General features: G+C 44.0%; 1 long non-coding RNA gene across 1 annotated transcript in view; it reads right to left on the bottom strand.

Moving 5' to 3' along the window:
- LOC119033959 overlaps positions 1–17080 on the bottom strand; it is a 42335-nt gene that overhangs the window by 2649 nt on the left and 22606 nt on the right. Inside the window, exon 2 of the long non-coding RNA XR_005079437.1 lies at positions 1690–1854. This is a non-coding gene — a long non-coding RNA (uncharacterized LOC119033959). The remainder of the gene's footprint in view (positions 1–1689; positions 1855–17080) is intronic.

The following is a 17080-nucleotide window of genomic DNA, read 5'->3' as shown; positions in this document are numbered from 1 at the left end:
AAAAATTAACAATTAATCCATCAATCATTCCATATGTTCAATTGTGTTTATGTTGAAATAAAGTATACATTTAATTATTGCAACTGCTTATTGCTACTTAGCACATTTTTACTTGCACGGAATCAATACAGCTTATCTCATATAAACAGCTGCATCAGATTGGAGACTGTTATATTATTGTTTCCATACAAGACTTTATCTGACAGACAGCTGCCACATTAATCTAATGCTCCTAGCAGTTTATTTCTAAAATGTAGTGGATCAAAAGAATAAAGATAAACATTACGTACCAAATAATTGTATTCAAGTATCTACTCTCCACCACTGGTTAATACTGTAGCAGTCCCGTTTTTTAAAACTTCCCATCTTGATTTGTCTTTTGCTGAATTTCAAAATCCGTTTTGGACTGATTGCAGCAGACTGAGATCACCTGTGTGCAGGTTGGGGAGACTGACTCCTAATTAATGAGTGGAAGCACCTCGGGGCGACACTGCCCTTAGTCTCTATCTGCAAATGCATGTTTATATGTCTTTATATGCATGTTTGTGCATCTACATGTCAGTATTCATTTGTGTTAAGGCCCCTGTACTTGTTTTCCTATCTGTCTGCATGTCTGTATGGCTTTGTGTGTCAGTGCCGCAGTTTTATTTGTCTCATGCAGCAGTGGGCTCACCGAGTTACGAGGGGTGGATGCTGGTGGATGGATGTTAGTGGTGTGGAATCCACTGGGGCTGTTTGGTCGATGATGGTCAGAGGTTTGAGCAGCCCCCCTCCCCCTTCTCGCGGCCCTCAGCCACCCTGTCATTAGGGTGACAGTCAGGTCCTGTTTAGCCCCAATTGGCCGTGCTAATAACAGTTTTAATAACCCGGGCCCATGTAATATTTCACTGCTGTTTGGACCGCGGTGTCACGCAAAGAGCCCAGTGATGGAAAAACAGCTTCACTGCTGCAAGGATGGAATGACTGGGTGAACTCTGTTGGGGAATGTTTGTGTGTGTGTGTGTGTGTGTGTGTGTGTGTGTGTGTGTGTGTGTGTGTGTGTGTGTGGCATCCATGTTTTTGTATACGGCAGACTGACCATGATATAAATTCTGCTCTGCGTTTCAGCATAGACTTGTTTGTGTGCCCTTATTTTAACATGTGTACGTGTGTACATTTTTCCCAAAAGCACGTGTCTGTTCCAACTCCACTCAGTCCTCAGTGTAGGTTTGCGTGTATGTTTGTGTGCACACCTGTTTCTGTGTGTGTTTGTGCAATAGATTAACTCACTAACTGCATGTTAATCTTTGTGTGTAGCGTGTTATATAAGGCTGTTCCTGTTTCGGCAGTGCAGCAGGGAGCACTTAGAGCAGCTGTTGGGTTGATGTAAACACAAGCATGTACATTACTACACTTCAAATCTCAAATATATAAATATATAAAATATATATATATATATATACATATATACATATATACATATATACATATATACATATATATATATATATATATATATATATATATATATATATATATACATACATACAATATCAACCATAAACTACATACATTCCAAAACTGGGTTCAGATATTACACGTTCACGATGCAAGTGAAACTGGACGAAACATCAGTTAGTATCTGTTGATATTGTTCTAACCAGCACAGTGTAGGAACTTTATTCATTTTTAGATGATTTACACACTTACTGTAACCACTGACTTCCAGCGGTCAGTACTGATGCAGGTGGTAATGTGCCAAAAGCGCTCGTTGTAGAGTCCAGGATAGTAAGGGGGATAGAGTTTCACTGGCGGATAGAGGTTCATTTATCCGATGGTCACGCCGGCGGCCAGACTTCATGTCCCATTACAGACCTGCAATTAATGCTTGCTTGTTTTGAAACTGAACCATAGATGTTTCCCAACCATAAAGAAGGGTTTTTCTTCTCTAACCCTTGTTTATTTGCCGTAACCTCTACCTTCCCCCGACCTTGCACATTTACTGGAGAAAAGCTGCATGTTAACATCATCACTCGAACATAGCCACATTAACAATCCTACTATGCTAATGTTTAGTTTGGTATATGTTGGTTAACATGCTAACATTTGCTAATAATCACTAAACATACAGCCAAGGCTGATGAGTATTCTATGTCATTAGGTATTTTCAGGGTTCATAAACTGTCACCACCACCACAGGTTCCCACAATTTCATTATGAAGCGCTTACATGCCTTAAAAACGGTAGTTGCTAACAAATGGCTAAATGAGACTACAGATGCTGTCGGGGACAATAGATGTCATTATGCTGTGATTCGTCTGCTCACTAAACCGTCTAGACAGGCTGACTTTAGTTACAAACTACTCTAACTTTAACTTTACAACCTGTGGATTAATAATATCATATTAAAGTGTGGTAAGATGCTAAGTGTTGGTATCATTTAAGTCACGCAAAGGCAACGTAATATGTTTATAACCTTACATTAACTTACTTGTAGCGATTTCATTTACGCCCACATAAGCATAAAAGTGGTGTTCATCTGTGAAGATTAAGATTATCTTGCTGAACAAATCACGTAAGTATGAGAAACTTGTGTTTTCTCACCGAGGGAAGGAGGGCGATGCTAATTTCCGTGTCAGCCTTCAAAAACGAATCAGCCCTACAGCACTCTATTGGGTTTGCAAGTGTTCAGACTCACATTATCTGAGCAATGTCAGAGCTTCATATCCACGTTGACTTAGGATGAAGACGTCTCTGTTGACTCTACTGTCTTGCAGTAGATTTTTTTTCACATTTCATTCTTCCTCCACAAAAAGCTCCGGATGATTTAAAATCACTCCTGAAATTGCTTTGTGACTTAATGTCTTCCACAATGTTTCCAACTCATGCTGGTATAAAACATCCACCCCAAGTCAGGATAATGGATGGACTGGAATTTTTTGTAGGATGACAAGCTGCAGGTTGCTTGAATCATTCCTACTGGCCATGAAACGATTGGCACCTAGATCAGCTACAGTGTGAGAGATGGGGGACAAACCTGCAGCTTTGCTCTGTGCAAAAATGAATTCTAGAGCTCAACTGGAGCATATCTGAGGATTCAGCAGTCTGAGTTCGATAAATCAAGTGGGTATCGTTTAAAGTTACAGATCGTTTTAGTGTAAACTTGCGGTTGCTGCACATTTTATCATTCTGCCTCAGTTTGAGAGAGAAAACACTGGCCGGGAAAATACAAAGACTCCTTAACTATCAGTACATTTAGTACTTTTTTAAGGTAGACTGAAATTGGTTCCAATCAGCCACTCTTGATTAACAATTAAAACGCAGGTTTGGAAACACAACTACAGACACACACACTCCTCTAGCCGCTTCAGCTCCTTCCACCCGTAGTCCTGCCCCAGCCAAGCAGAGGCAAAGAGCGAGACAGTCTGTGTGAGCAGAGTGAAACCTAATTCTCTGGCAGCCCTCACCCTCAGCCAACGCCGTGAAAGATAAAGACTCAGGGGGAAACTGGGCCTGGGAATCCAGCTAGCGTTGGCTTTTATTAAGCAGCCCACATCACAGAGGGGACCTTGAGCAGGTCTTAGCCCACCAGGGAGGGCTGGAGACGGAGGCCCGTGGAGAGAGTCGGCCGGACGGCGGCTGGGGAGCATCAGGGATGAACCAGGGAGCTCTTTCATTCCCTGCCAGCCTGCAGATTGCTTCCAACTGGACCCACAGACAAAACACAACTTGCCACAAGAGAGATAGACAAACAGCCAGCCAGAGAAACCTGACAGTAAATCTCTACATTGATACAGAACTGAAGATACGGTCTTAAAGGACCATGCTAGCACCCTGGCGAGTTTTAGCCTAGAAATCACGTACTTCACATCACAGCCAGTTTGTAACCATGTCTTGACTTTAAGAAATGTTTTCTTTGCCATTCCAGGCAGAAATAGTTTCCATTCATTAGTGAACTCAATGGAACCAGCATACTCTGGAAACTTCGATCCACTACTGTGGACATCAGGTCTGCACTGATCTTCGTTGTTGTCAAACTGTCCAGTCCAGTGTGGAGGATACAGGGGAATCAATCGGTAGACGTGGAATATAATATTTATCATCATCTTTCATTTGTGTATAATCACCTTTAACTGAGGATCATTGCATTTTGTGACGGAGCATGATCCTTTATATGTGAGGGTTATACACTGCCTTGTTTCTACAATAGCCCAGAACGAACAAACCAAAAACTGACTCCAGAAGGGTTCTTTTGTGTTTTAGAGAGCCCTGCGAGAGGATGGGACGAGGGGTACTCAGTTTGTTCCAATCTGCAACCTCACAACCAGATTCCACTAAAGCTGACACACTCAACTTTTAAACCGCATTAGTGTTTCACAGATCTGCTTAGAGATTTTAATGCTGTACAGAACTGAAAGTGAACAACTGGCTTTCATTTGGTCCCAAAGGAGGTAAAATAAAATAATTCAGTGCTTTTAAAGGGCTACACAAACCATCTGGCATTATTCTTGTGAGCAACAGGTTAAAATAAGAATGGCCAAAAGTAAAGCAGCACTAGCAGAGATATCCTAACTTGTCGTTCCATGCATGAGGAAATGCCTCAAACCCTCGATCGAACACTTCCCATAATGTAATCTGAATGTAATCTGATAGCATCTTCCATTAGATCCTCCCTGTCTGATAAAAACTGACGTCTTGTAACGTGTACACCCCTGGTTCCTCATGTACGCCTTCTCTTCAAACACTTAAGTCTCAAGTCTAATTCGAGATAAATCGTATATTTGGTAAATGAGCTCTGATTGGCTGGGAAGCCATGCGTACTGACATCTGTGATTACGATCACTGGTACAGACCTGCACATACTTTTGCATTCACATTTTTTCATCCAATTTACAAAAGTCTAATACACCTGTGAACAGAATGAATGCTCTCTGCGTAGAGAGAAGTCAAAGGATTCAAATGTTTATTTATCTTAAAATAAACAGGTTGAGCGAACACAAAGGAGAATGGGGTCGACGTCAGCCCTGAGCACCAGGGGTTTCAAAGCTAAGCGGCCTGTCGATGGCTTCTCGAGCTGGTGTCCATGGGTCATGAATCAGCCGCCGGGTCTTTTGAAGAGAACATGAGCAATTTATGGAGGTTTGCACAACAGAACCCAACACTCTGTTAAAAGGCCGCCTGGACGCCTCTTTAAGGATTTGGTGGGGAAGCAGCGTAAGAACCAGAGCCGAATCAATTAGCCCTACTGTGTGATTTATGGGAGAGGTGAGTGACTGAGCCTGCCTTTTCTCTGTGGAGGCGCACACACACACACACACACACACACACACACACACACACACACACACACACACACACTAACACCTGTCACACACAGGAGAGGGGATAGAAGCCTGAAGCCTGAGCCCAGCAGATTAACCATGCCATCACCCTCGCACATTAATCACACACACACCTGCATACACACATTATTCAGTTATTTTCGGTGTGGAAATTCTTAAATAAATGCCACCTTCCTAACAGTCTGAACTGTAGGAGCGTTGGGTGCAGCACACATTATGTAACACAACATCAGTGGACGAGCATTCACCTTCAGTAAGTCCACGGCCGGTGTTCTCAGCTCTATTACTAAGCAGCAGACGTGGGCGAGTTTTTAGATCCACCCTGTGGTATGTGCACTGTTTTCCACTCTCCATGTGCTGTAGATTAGTCCCTTTGTTCTCTGTGGTGCTGCCATAACACTCGCTCATTAATCACACTCTTACAGTAGTCCGCTCTTCCACCATCCCTCCCTCCATGGCCGCCAGCTATTCCCAGGGTGTGAACTCTTGCCGCTGCTAAACCGCAGCGTTATCCAGCCGGCAGACAGGAGGGAAAGTGGGTCAACAGAAACCACACTGGAACCACCTGAAAGCAGCAGGAATGCAAGACCACCTTCTATTCCTCCGGCTATATGGGTGTCTGTTAGGACTCACGCTGCATGATGTCAGAGTTAGTAAGAGGCGAGCAAAGAAAAAAAAAAACAGGGTTTAATTTTCAGCACTTCATAAAACACAACATTTTATACTAAAATCACATAAAGTTCCCTTTAATGTGAAAGTTTACTGACCCATCTTAAATATCACACAGCTAGCAAATCATTTCTCGTCAATGTAATTCTTGTTGATTTAAAGGTCAGATTTGTAGGAGTGCTTTATTATTTTTAAGTCTCATTCCCAACTTCCCAACTCACTCCCCTCCTGAGGCTTTGGGGTGGTGGCTGATCCGACCTATAATCCCAAACTGTCGGTATTGGACGAGTTACGAAAGAGACTCAAAAATCAATCCTGCAATACTGAACAATGTTACTGCAAGTGGTAGATTTCCCTCATGTTATTCAGGCCATTTCTTGTCAGATTCTCTTGTATGCCTTTGCACCAGTCCACCTCACTGTCAGCGATCACATCTTTGGGTCTCGGGCCAGGACCTGGCATCGCCCTCTCAAAATATGAAACATCATAGTCTGCGGTCTCACCAACTGTGTGTGGCTCCTTAAGGATGATTGAGCTGTTGGCCTGCACCACCACCGAGCCGATGTCTTCCTATCCCACATCCCCTCAAAGCACACTGGCTGGAGAGGAACACACCGAGATTTAAAGACAAGATAAACAAGATCGTTGCTAATCGTAGAAACAAAGAGGCACGCGGCTTTTCCTGCATCCTTCCACTTCCAGACCAGAATCTTAAACTTGCTGTGGGTTTCATCTTTGAGACGGGATATATCCTGGAGAGGAAACTTTCGGGTCGAGCATGTGTTTTTATCTCTTTAGTTCTGCAATGCTGTAACACATTACACTTTTTTAAATCAATCATCACTACTGCTCTGTTTGCTTTGTGAACAAACATTATGTTTATTGGTCTCTGTGCACATGCAAAACCTATAATCCTATCCTCTCATGGCGGTCATTATAATGCATTTTCAGATTGCTCAACCCTCAGCTCCGATAATAAATCACTGTTAAAGTGAAGCCAGTGGTGCAGAGCCAGAGTTTCAACATGGGGCCCTGTGCTGCACTGACATATTGGACCTTTTAGAGGCGACTCAGAGCTGTCGGAGTGTTTATGTCACTGTCCAACGGTCTCTGGCTTATTTCTATCAGAAGCTTTCAGACTTTAAATCAGAGCAGCATGCAACAGGGGGTTGAGTTTCTCCGTGCTGGAGGCCCTACAGTCCGAGGGCCTCGCTCGCTGCCTTTGTTTCCGTCGCTCAGCCATGCCCACACTCTAACACACATGTACACCCACACACACACACACACACACACATACCCTAAGCCCCCTTCCCAAAATATCTCTTGCACGCTACACTCTTGCCTTTCGTTCCACCTCCACCCCCTGCCTCTTTGTCGTCGCCCCCCCCAACTGCCTTTGCCGAGCCAATGGTGAATTAGCATTTTTCCACAGCTTTACTTTTGTCTTAGTTAACCCTCCCCACCACCACCAGCACCACACTGCCCCCCCCATCCCTCTCTATCTGCTGGTATGTGGCCCATCATTAATCTGCAGCACAGCCCGAAATGACCCCTCAAAAAAACCAGCCCACGGGGGCCACTGCTGGGAAAAGGGGGGCCCTTCACTACTCATTAGGAGCCAATAGATGCCCGCACCCCCCCGCCAATTCTCGCCATTGCTTGCTCACTATGTCTCGCTAATCGCATGCGCTCATTAGCATGGCGCCCCCGTTTGGGTCCTGCCGTGCATTATTGGGTCAGGCAGGGGAACGGACGCTTCTCTTTTTGTCAGAGCTGGCTTTTAGAGATGCAAAATATGATACCCACTGAGCCCCTTCACCTTCTCTTGCTAGCTCCTCAATCCCTCACCGCTGCGCGCCCCCCCCCCCAAACACCACTGCAAACAAAAGTCCCTGCTATGAAGCTGCATCCCAAAACAGCCCAGCTCTCATCCCTACCCCCCCATCATCATCACCACCGCCACCACCACCAACCCTGGTTAAAGGAAGTTTGCCCCTGATCCAGAGACCCGCTCCAAGTCTGTGTGAGCGCTGTGCCAGTCTGCAACCCGCCCAACCCCCTCCACCACCCACCCTATTCTGCTTCTCAATCAGACGTGTTGATGAGACTTGAAGCCGTCCGAGCCTGGGCACACTGCACAAGTCACAAGGCTCTCAGCTGAGTCAGTCTCAGCCCTCCGTCTGCCACCCAGACTGTGGTGGACTCAGCCTAACACCTAACAAAGCCAGCACAGCTTTACTTCACTGCGGTTTTTAAAAGGTTTAGCTCAACTCATGATGATCAGCAAAGGATGAGGCATGGGAAAAACTTACGAAGGGTGGTAGCACACATGGACACACAGGCACGCTATGCATGGCCATACACACACACACACACACACACACACACACACATATGTTCCTTGATATTGATGCCAGTAAACAATAATGCAACATGATGTAACCAAAATATTATTTCATAATTAAATTCAATAACTCGCCAATGACGCCCTGGATTAAAGTGTAAATCCCCCCGATTTTACATAAAGTTTAGTGTGACAGCTGGGGCCCGAAAATTACAGTTAACCCCATATTATTTCTCACCGCCAGATAATAACAGGCAGACAACAAGTGTGCCGACTTACTGACTTTAAATTAATAGTGATATACTATGTAATTTTGCGTTGCGTGTCGTGCTTTTTCTATCCGGCTTTTTGTGTTGCGTGTGAGACTCTCCAGCTCTGCCGCAGTGAGTTTAACGACAATAGTTACGTTTTCCATTGTTGGAGTGGAAAAAACAAACACCCGGATAACTGCATGTTCATTTTCCTTGGTGATTCGGATCCCCATCCACCTTAATTCTCGGGAAACATGCAATTCAAATGTTCTTATTCCTAAAGCAGTTTTTAAAGGTGATAATTCTGGTTTATTGCAACACTGCTCTGGAGTTTTTTGCGGTTTCAGCCATCATTTCTTGTGGTTATGATAACATCGTGCTCACCAAGATAATTGCTGACATCTGGGATCACAGTGACAGGGTCCAAAAAAAACAAGTGGTCAGACGATCGGGCAGGTCACGAAGGAGCCAACAGTTTTGCTAAATTGGAAGCAAAACTGAAAGCGAGTTACCCAAAATGTTGTAATGAGACGAACAATGAAGCTGGTCTATAAACTGTGATGGAGGTTTACAACGGACCATAACATTTATCTTCGTTTTTTAAATGTGTTTGTTCAACCTCAGAGTGACTTTCAATTTTCTACCTCAGATCTCTCAATTAACATGGTGAGTACATTGTCGTTATTACTAATAGGTATCATAAGATAGGGCCGGAGTCATAACAAACTGTGATTGTTTGTACAGTATTACACTACCTTTCATTTAAAATTGGACTTTCAGCCACATAGGGGGCAACACAACAAGCTAAAAGTCGATGTTTTGACAGGGAACATCTCGGCAATCAGTTTCCCATTTACACATGCAGCAGAGCAACACTGGAGTGTCTGACCACCTGATGAATGTTTTAGTCTCGAGATAAATATCTGACTCTTTTCATTACGAACTGCAGGACCATGTTCACCAGGTGGTCTCTAACCTTAGTGTACAGTGAATGTTTTTGAACTTTTTGGGAGCAGTGAGACTGAACCCTAAAACCAAAAAAAAAAACAGTGAGCTGTAAATACTCTGTGCGTCACCTGCAGGCTTTGAGGAAATTTAAAATTCATTTTAACTTTTCCTTCCAAGTCTTGACATTTCAAATCTTTGTTTAATGTCATACAGCCTCTGTTTTATTTTTAAACATGTATAATGTCACATATTATGTTGTACTGCAGCATGAAACATCTTGAACATTAATGTGTATGCTAATATGCTAATGTCCTAAACCTCTCCCAGCACAGCACATCATACTTGAATACACTTGTACTTGTCAACCACAAAAAGACCCCCCCCCCCCCAACGGGATACAGCGGAGCCCACAAAACACTGTGTCAAACTGGTCATTGATATCCGGCCTCTGCACTGTGCATCTTTTCTCTTTGGGTGTCAGAGAGGCCTATTGTCTGTCCCCCCCCCAGCCCTTGAAAACCACCCACACTCCCACCCTCGGGCCCAGATCTGACACGGCTGACCTTGGTGTCAACCCTTTGCACCCCACCCTGCGACCCCTTCTCCAAGCCGTGGGTCTTTTTTTTTCCTGTGACTGCTGCATTATGGGAAACACAGTGAGCGAAGAGAGCGAGGAAGAGGTGGGGTGAGAGAGTGTGTGTGTGTGTGTGTGTGTGTGTGTGTGTGTGTGTGTGTGTGCGCAAAGGGGGGGTCACATCCCCAATCAGTGATGTAAAACAGAGCCATTGTCAGGGGAGGGAAAAAAAACCTCTGATTAATGCAACGGGGTGTTTGTTTGAGAGATGAAAGGGGAGAAAAGGGGGGAGGGTGTGGGGAGAGAGCGAGGGAGAGAATGTCGAAAGAGAGAGAGAAGAATCAGGGCATGAGAAGGTTCTCGAAGCATTCGAGAGTCTGTTCAGTGTCCAGAGGAGGAGATCTGGGGGAGAAATATTTCACAGCTGACAAGTGTGTGTGTGTGTGTGTGTGTGTGTGTGTGTGTGTGTGTGTGTGTGCAAGAAGAGTTAGTGGTGTGGATGAGGGGCAGGAACTGATGAAGTGTAGCTAGAGTGTGTGTGTGTGTGTGTGTGTGTGTGTGTGTGTGCATGTGTGTGTGCGTGTGTGTGTGTTGAGGGCTGGAAATATGTTATGTAACCTTCTCTCAGGGGGGAAAAAAGAGAGACGAGGGTCAGACCGAGGGAGGAGAAGAGAAGAAGAAGAGAGGAGGAGTGTCATAAGTGAGGAAAAAGCGAGGGAGAAACAGCTTTTCCTCTCAGTTTTTTTTCTCTCTCTCTGAGGTATGTATGAGTGTGTGTGACCATCAGAGGCCGACCTCAGCTTCTCTCTCTGTTTCTGCCTGCTCCCTGGTTTATTCTGTATATCAACACAAATTCCCTCCTCTCCTGCTCCCTCCATTCCTCTTGTCTAAACACCCCAACACGTACTATTCCTATATATAAATATGGCAACACACCTCTCCCCATACTGTCCAGCTATCACATAAACATATTTCTCATTTTTGTCCCACTTTCTTTCAGCTCAAGGTTGAGCCATGGAGTGATCTGTGAATCCATCACTAAGTCTGTGTAGCCTTTTATAAGATTTTAATGAGCTAGTTTAAAATCAGCGAGTCATTGAATAACGCTGCGCCACTGAAACTTGAGGAATGTCTTAGCTGGTTAAGACAAATGCTAATGCTAACTGTAGTACTGTAAGTTATGGAGGGTAGCAACATCTATCTATCTCTGTTTAGAAAGGTCTGGCTACACCTTTCTCATTCTGGTATAGGGGGTTACAAACACTTTAGATTGTTTGCTTTTCAAGCCAATCAATTGCTAAACTGAAGAAGCAGCAATGCCTGTCGCTGCAAAATAGTCATGAGGGGAAACTAGTTTTGCAAGTGGGGAGGTGAGCACTGGCATTAAAATGTCTAAATCCCAGCAACAGAAAAAGTTACAGCTGCTGGCTTGTCTATGCAAGTTGGTACCGCTAGCAACCAGATTGGTGTTGTAGCAGCTAAAGCATTATTTAGCATGTAGGTGCTAGCACAGGGGTTTCGTTGTCACTGCCAACTGAAATAGGCTCCCAATGACAAACTATTAGGTTGCAGATTGCAGCCAACTGAATACCCCTCGTCTGCCCCCTCCCCCTACGACTACCGCAGAAAATATGAGCCCCTCCTCAGAGCCAGTATTTGGTTTGTCCGGTCTGGGCTACTGCTAGTTTGTGTGCACACCATTTCTAAGCTAACGTTAGCTATTGTTGCTCTCTGTTAGCAGAGATGAGAGAGGCACCGAAACGAGGCACATGAGAACGTACATGAGAGTCACATCCATTGGATTTTCACGGAAAATCCACAGTCCAGCAGCATTAAACAACAAATCGTCCACAAGCTTTTAAAGGCAACCGCGGCAGATGTGGAAAGTTTTTTTTTTCTTGTCATGTTACAATCCGCTCACACATGGCCAGTAAATGAGTGATTAAAATGGGTAAATTGCTACAAATTGTTGTATCGAACAAGCTTAGCATAGTCACAAGTGATTTTGTAACACTGTTTTAATAAGCTCTCTGATATATAACTGGAAGGTAGTGTGGTAAGACTTTACGAGTACAACTTTCAAGTGCAAGCATGTGGCTATTTCTGGCAGCCGTACAAACCCATGCAGACTCGTTTGAACAAATCAAACTCAAGTATCAATAAAAAAACATTGTTCTTTAATTTTTGGCCAGTGTATTAACAACCTGTCTGTGTGAGAGCCATTTTCTGTGGTAGAACTAGATGCAGAAATTTGCTCTCTTACATAATAATTAGGTTTGAACTGCGACTGACTCCAGGCCCTCGAACAAAACACTACAGGCTTAAAACTCATATCTGTAAATACGACACGGTGGCCTCATAAATTGTCAGAACGGAGTCGTGATTTTTCACGGAGGGCCATATGGTCGACTGTGATACACGTTTGGCTCCCAGCTCTACACATCCTGCCCAAACCAATTCATTCAGATCCCTTCTTGGAAATCCGCTGTCTCTTTCAAAGTGTTTCATTTGCCGTGATCGAGCCCTCATGTGTTACATTACACAACGTTTTTTATATGAAGTGAATGTGTTAAAGTCGCTTCGAATAAATGAATCAAACTCCAGGGGCCGGACCCCGGGGGGAGTGTGGGGGTTTGTTGGCTACAGTTGGACCACAGGTTACTGTCCAAATCAAAACGTAGTTCTGTGTTGAGTAACCACTCTTGGGTGGCGTCACATTTCTGAGGGATGTGCAATGTAATGCCCCAGGGTCGATCGAACAGTGCAGTGTAATAATGAAACCAGATGATGTCATTTTGGTTTTATTACATAATCGCATATAATTTGCCCTTTATTTAACTCATTTTGTGTTTGATACTGTTGTTCTTGTGAACGCGCTTGTTTTTTCATTAGTCCTTTTGTTATATAACATATTTGTCATGCGGTTCATGTGGTTACTATTTCCAATTACATATACGTACATTTGGATGCATACGCGTGTTGGCCGTATAGTGCTTGTGGGGATGTAAACTTTTCTCTCAAGTTCACTCTCCAAGTGTGGTAATCTGGAGCAGCCATAAACACTTTGCCTTCAGATCTGGTTGCATACCATGTCGCACAAACTTTGTTTTGTGCACACACCAGCCCTTAGGGCCCTGAAACGTTCACATGAAGAGGCATGCTTGTCTTTGCCTTTTCTTATCACATCCATCATCAGCTGTCTGTTGCAACTCATCTTTAACAAGTTGAACCAGGAGGAACAGATTAAGGTATTCACAATGAACGGGGGAGAATCGCACAAAAGCTGCCAAGAGCTCAAATCCCCTGGTGAAAGTGAAATAAAGGAGTAATGGGAAGAAAGCACCTTTGTGGACATTGCCCCCTTTTTCCTTTTCTCTTCATCCCCAGCAGTGCTCAACTGTTAATTATTGCAAAAAAAATCATCAAGAGCTGAACTGCTCAGTGCTCAGCTTGGCTTCATTAACAGACCCAGCAGCGATGGGAGAAGGGGTAGAGGGGTAGAGGGGAGGAGGAGCTGGTTCTCCTAAGCCCCATCAGTGTGTTTATGCTGTAACGGGGAGAGGAGGGGAATTTGGAGGGGGCGATTGGAGGTTGGACTTTTTCTGACTCAGAGCCGTGCTCCACGGCCCATAATTAATGGTCCCTGATGGAGGTGGGGCCGGACAATAGGAGCCTTTCAGCAGGGGCCGTGGGGCCCCCGTCCCATACCCGTCCTGGCCCGTCCTGCAGGCACATTGTTGCCCCGCTGTAACTTCTGCCAGCTGGGCCTAGAGGGAAACTTCAACATAGTGGGTTCCAGAGACACCAAGGCGCAGGATCCTCTCTGAGTGTGTGTGTGTGTGCGTGTGTGTGTGTGTGTGTGTCTACGTGCATGCACCGATGCCTCTCACCAAATTGGATTACAGAGCTAAAAACACATGAGCAGTAATGAGTGCAATCAGACAGCAAGAAGATGAGGCACACATACGCATACAGACACATTACTCTATCATTATACTGGTGCTTTTTATTACTCCAAATTGCTGTTTTGCATGTATTGAACAGTAAAATAACTCTACAAACACTCAATGGAGTTCTTTAAACAAGGGGAAAACACAAAGTTAAGTATTATATTTATATCTGGTTCAATAAAACTTTTATTAAGTGAAGTCCCAAAGCCAGCACTGCTATGACCACTCAACCTCAATCGACACTTATAATATGTAATCATATTGTACTGCTGTTTCTCTCCTTTAAAGGTTTAGACATCAATTAAGAGCTTAATATCTGCTGGTATAATAAGTTTTGCCCTTGATTTCTAAAAACTGTGCTGAGCACTAGGGGTCAGTGTTCCTACAAGTAAAGAGTGTCACAGGAGCACAACTACCCATCATCCCCCCCAATGAGTCAGACTGACTCTCTGCTCCGTCACTACAGACCAAACCAACAGCCGAGGTCTGGCAGAAAGGCATTTGCCCCTGTCTTGTCTGTAGTAGCCCGTCTAATGATGTCCTGTTGCATAACTCCATTCTCTTTGATGATTTGTGATTTTATTATTCTCTGGTTTTTAATTATGTTGTCTGTGTCCTCGGCTTACCCTGAAATGCATCACAATAAACAACTCAGCGTAGCCAAACAGATTGAATCTCTCACGCTCACCTTTCACTGTAATCATATAATGGGTCATGATGCATGCATGGAGGGTTGTGTGGTTGTGGCACATTTGTACATTTAAGCCCGTGTGTGTGTGTGTGTGTGTGTGTGTGTGTGTGTGTGTGGCCTATGTATATTTATACTGACCAATTTATGGCATCCATGTCATGTAATATCTTATGTACATACAATTTCTCAAGTGATGTTACAGGTAATTATGTTATGTTATGTTACTGTCATCTTACTGTAAATGATGCCATCCTTTATCTTTTTATGTATGTTATGTCTTGTTATAAGTTATTTCATGTCACGCTGTCTCATATCAAGTCATATTACAGAATGCCATCTCATGTTACATAATGTTATGTTACATAATGCCACATTTCATTGCACATTATACATTTAATAATAATGGATTGCCATTGTCACGTCATATTGATCAACTTTTCCACTGGCGGGAGCATTCCCACTCTGCCGATGTCAATACATTTGGATGCAGCGGATGGGAGTTACCTAGGCTGACAGGGGAAACAGGGTGGGACCTCGAGCCCCTTAATCTGTCCTGTGGAAGCCTTAATCCCATTACTGTGCGAGGGAGCAGGAGCCCCGGGACGCTCTAGCTCACTGCCCACAGCCTGGCGACAAAGCTCACTGTTGGCCTTTGAAGTGGGAGTTGACCTAAAGGGACTCTCGTCTGGTTTCCTGGAGGCGTGACAGCAGCAGTTACAGACCAGCGGTTATCTCAGTGTAAGGACAGCAGCATTTCCACAGGGAACTCCAAGAGGATCTAATCTGAGTCACACATTTACATTTTGAAATTCGAGGGTCAGTGTAAAATCCAGCACTTAGAAAACCATTTGAGGTTCCTCACACACATGCATCTCATTAAACCACTTAGCCTGCTTTTGAGAAATAAAACTGCATTATTCTTGAGGCAATTAAAATCTGGCAGAAATAAATGTTTCCATATTTTCCCATGAAAATCTAATTAATTCGAGAATGTTTTGAATCAAATGACATTATCATCATACCACAGCAGCTGTCCCCTCAGTCCAAGACACCACTAATACCAGTGTTGCAGTGGAAACAAGTAAAAACATTTATCTCACTTTATACTTTAGACCTTACAGTTCAGAGTCATTATCACCTTAAATATAACCTGTTAGAAAACATTTTTTATTTTTTTTTTTTCCATTGGAAGTGAGTTCAATCCAACCAAAATACTTGACTGTTTTTATAGGAAATAATAGTCATAACACATCCTGGATCCTGCCCAGTGTATTGTTTGTTTCTGTTTCCACTCATATTCTCTGCGTTGCCACACTGCCATTTGAATTTCCTCTCCCATGGTGCTGCTGGGTCTGGGGTTGGTTTTTCAGAATTGTGTATTCTTTTGGACTTTGATGTGTCCAATTGCCTCAAATAGCAAAATTATATTATGAATGACAAAAGAAAACATCTGTTTCATTCTGTTCTCTCCTGTGTCTATGCCTCACTCTATGTGTGCCTCGCTGTGAGGCCTTCCATCGGCCTGATTTCTTGGAGTGCTGCAAGGTATGTTGGCATAAATCAGATCGTCAGTCTGTACTGCAATGGGAGGTGTGTACGTGGATGTACAGTGTGTACCACTACATGCCCGACGTACATGCTTTATGTGAGTGTGCCAGCACACAAGCCTGTTTACGTGAGGATGTGTTGGCTGATCTGCCAAAGGGGAAGGCAGTCTGTCTTGTGAGCAACAGGTCTCAACCCGTTTGTGTATAGGCATGTGTGTATGACAGTGTGTGTGTGAGTGTGTGTGTGGAGGTCTGAGCCGGCGGCTGCAGTTTCACAGGTATCAGCCTGTGAAGGAGTTGGGGGAAGTGTGGAAGCAAGTGCTGGAAGCAGGCTGACCTGGACTGTTTGCCTTGGGCTAAGTTTGAATAATTGAGTTTGGATTTTATATTTGTGTTTATGTCCTTGGGTTAGCATTTCACTGTCAAAGTGTACATGTGTGTTTGCAGTTTAGTCATTTTGGGGGTCAAGCAGGAGTCAAAAATATAAACCTCATTAAATCCCCATCTCCTTCAAGCTAAAGGGCGGAAAGGATAACCACCTCCTTCCTTTCTCCTTCCCTCTTTTCGAAGCATCCTCCTCCTTTCTCTTCTCCATCCAGACTCCTCTCAGGTCCGTCGAGGGACGGCATGGCATGTGGATGTGTGTGGCTGAATGTATTTGAGTCTACGGTTACAGAGCTGCGGCCGTGCCAAGCTCTCAGACAGATGCTAACTTTAGCATAATGTGTACATACGCTGCTTGTATACGCAACCACAAACTCACAGGCTGGGGCTTTATTCTTTTG

The sequence above is a fragment of the Acanthopagrus latus genome, chromosome 15 (genome assembly GCF_904848185.1).
Source record: "Acanthopagrus latus isolate v.2019 chromosome 15, fAcaLat1.1, whole genome shotgun sequence".
Lineage (NCBI taxonomy): Eukaryota > Metazoa > Chordata > Actinopteri > Spariformes > Sparidae > Acanthopagrus > Acanthopagrus latus.
The sequence above is the reverse complement of the archived record's forward strand: the minus strand, read 5'-3'. Positions and strand labels throughout refer to the sequence as shown.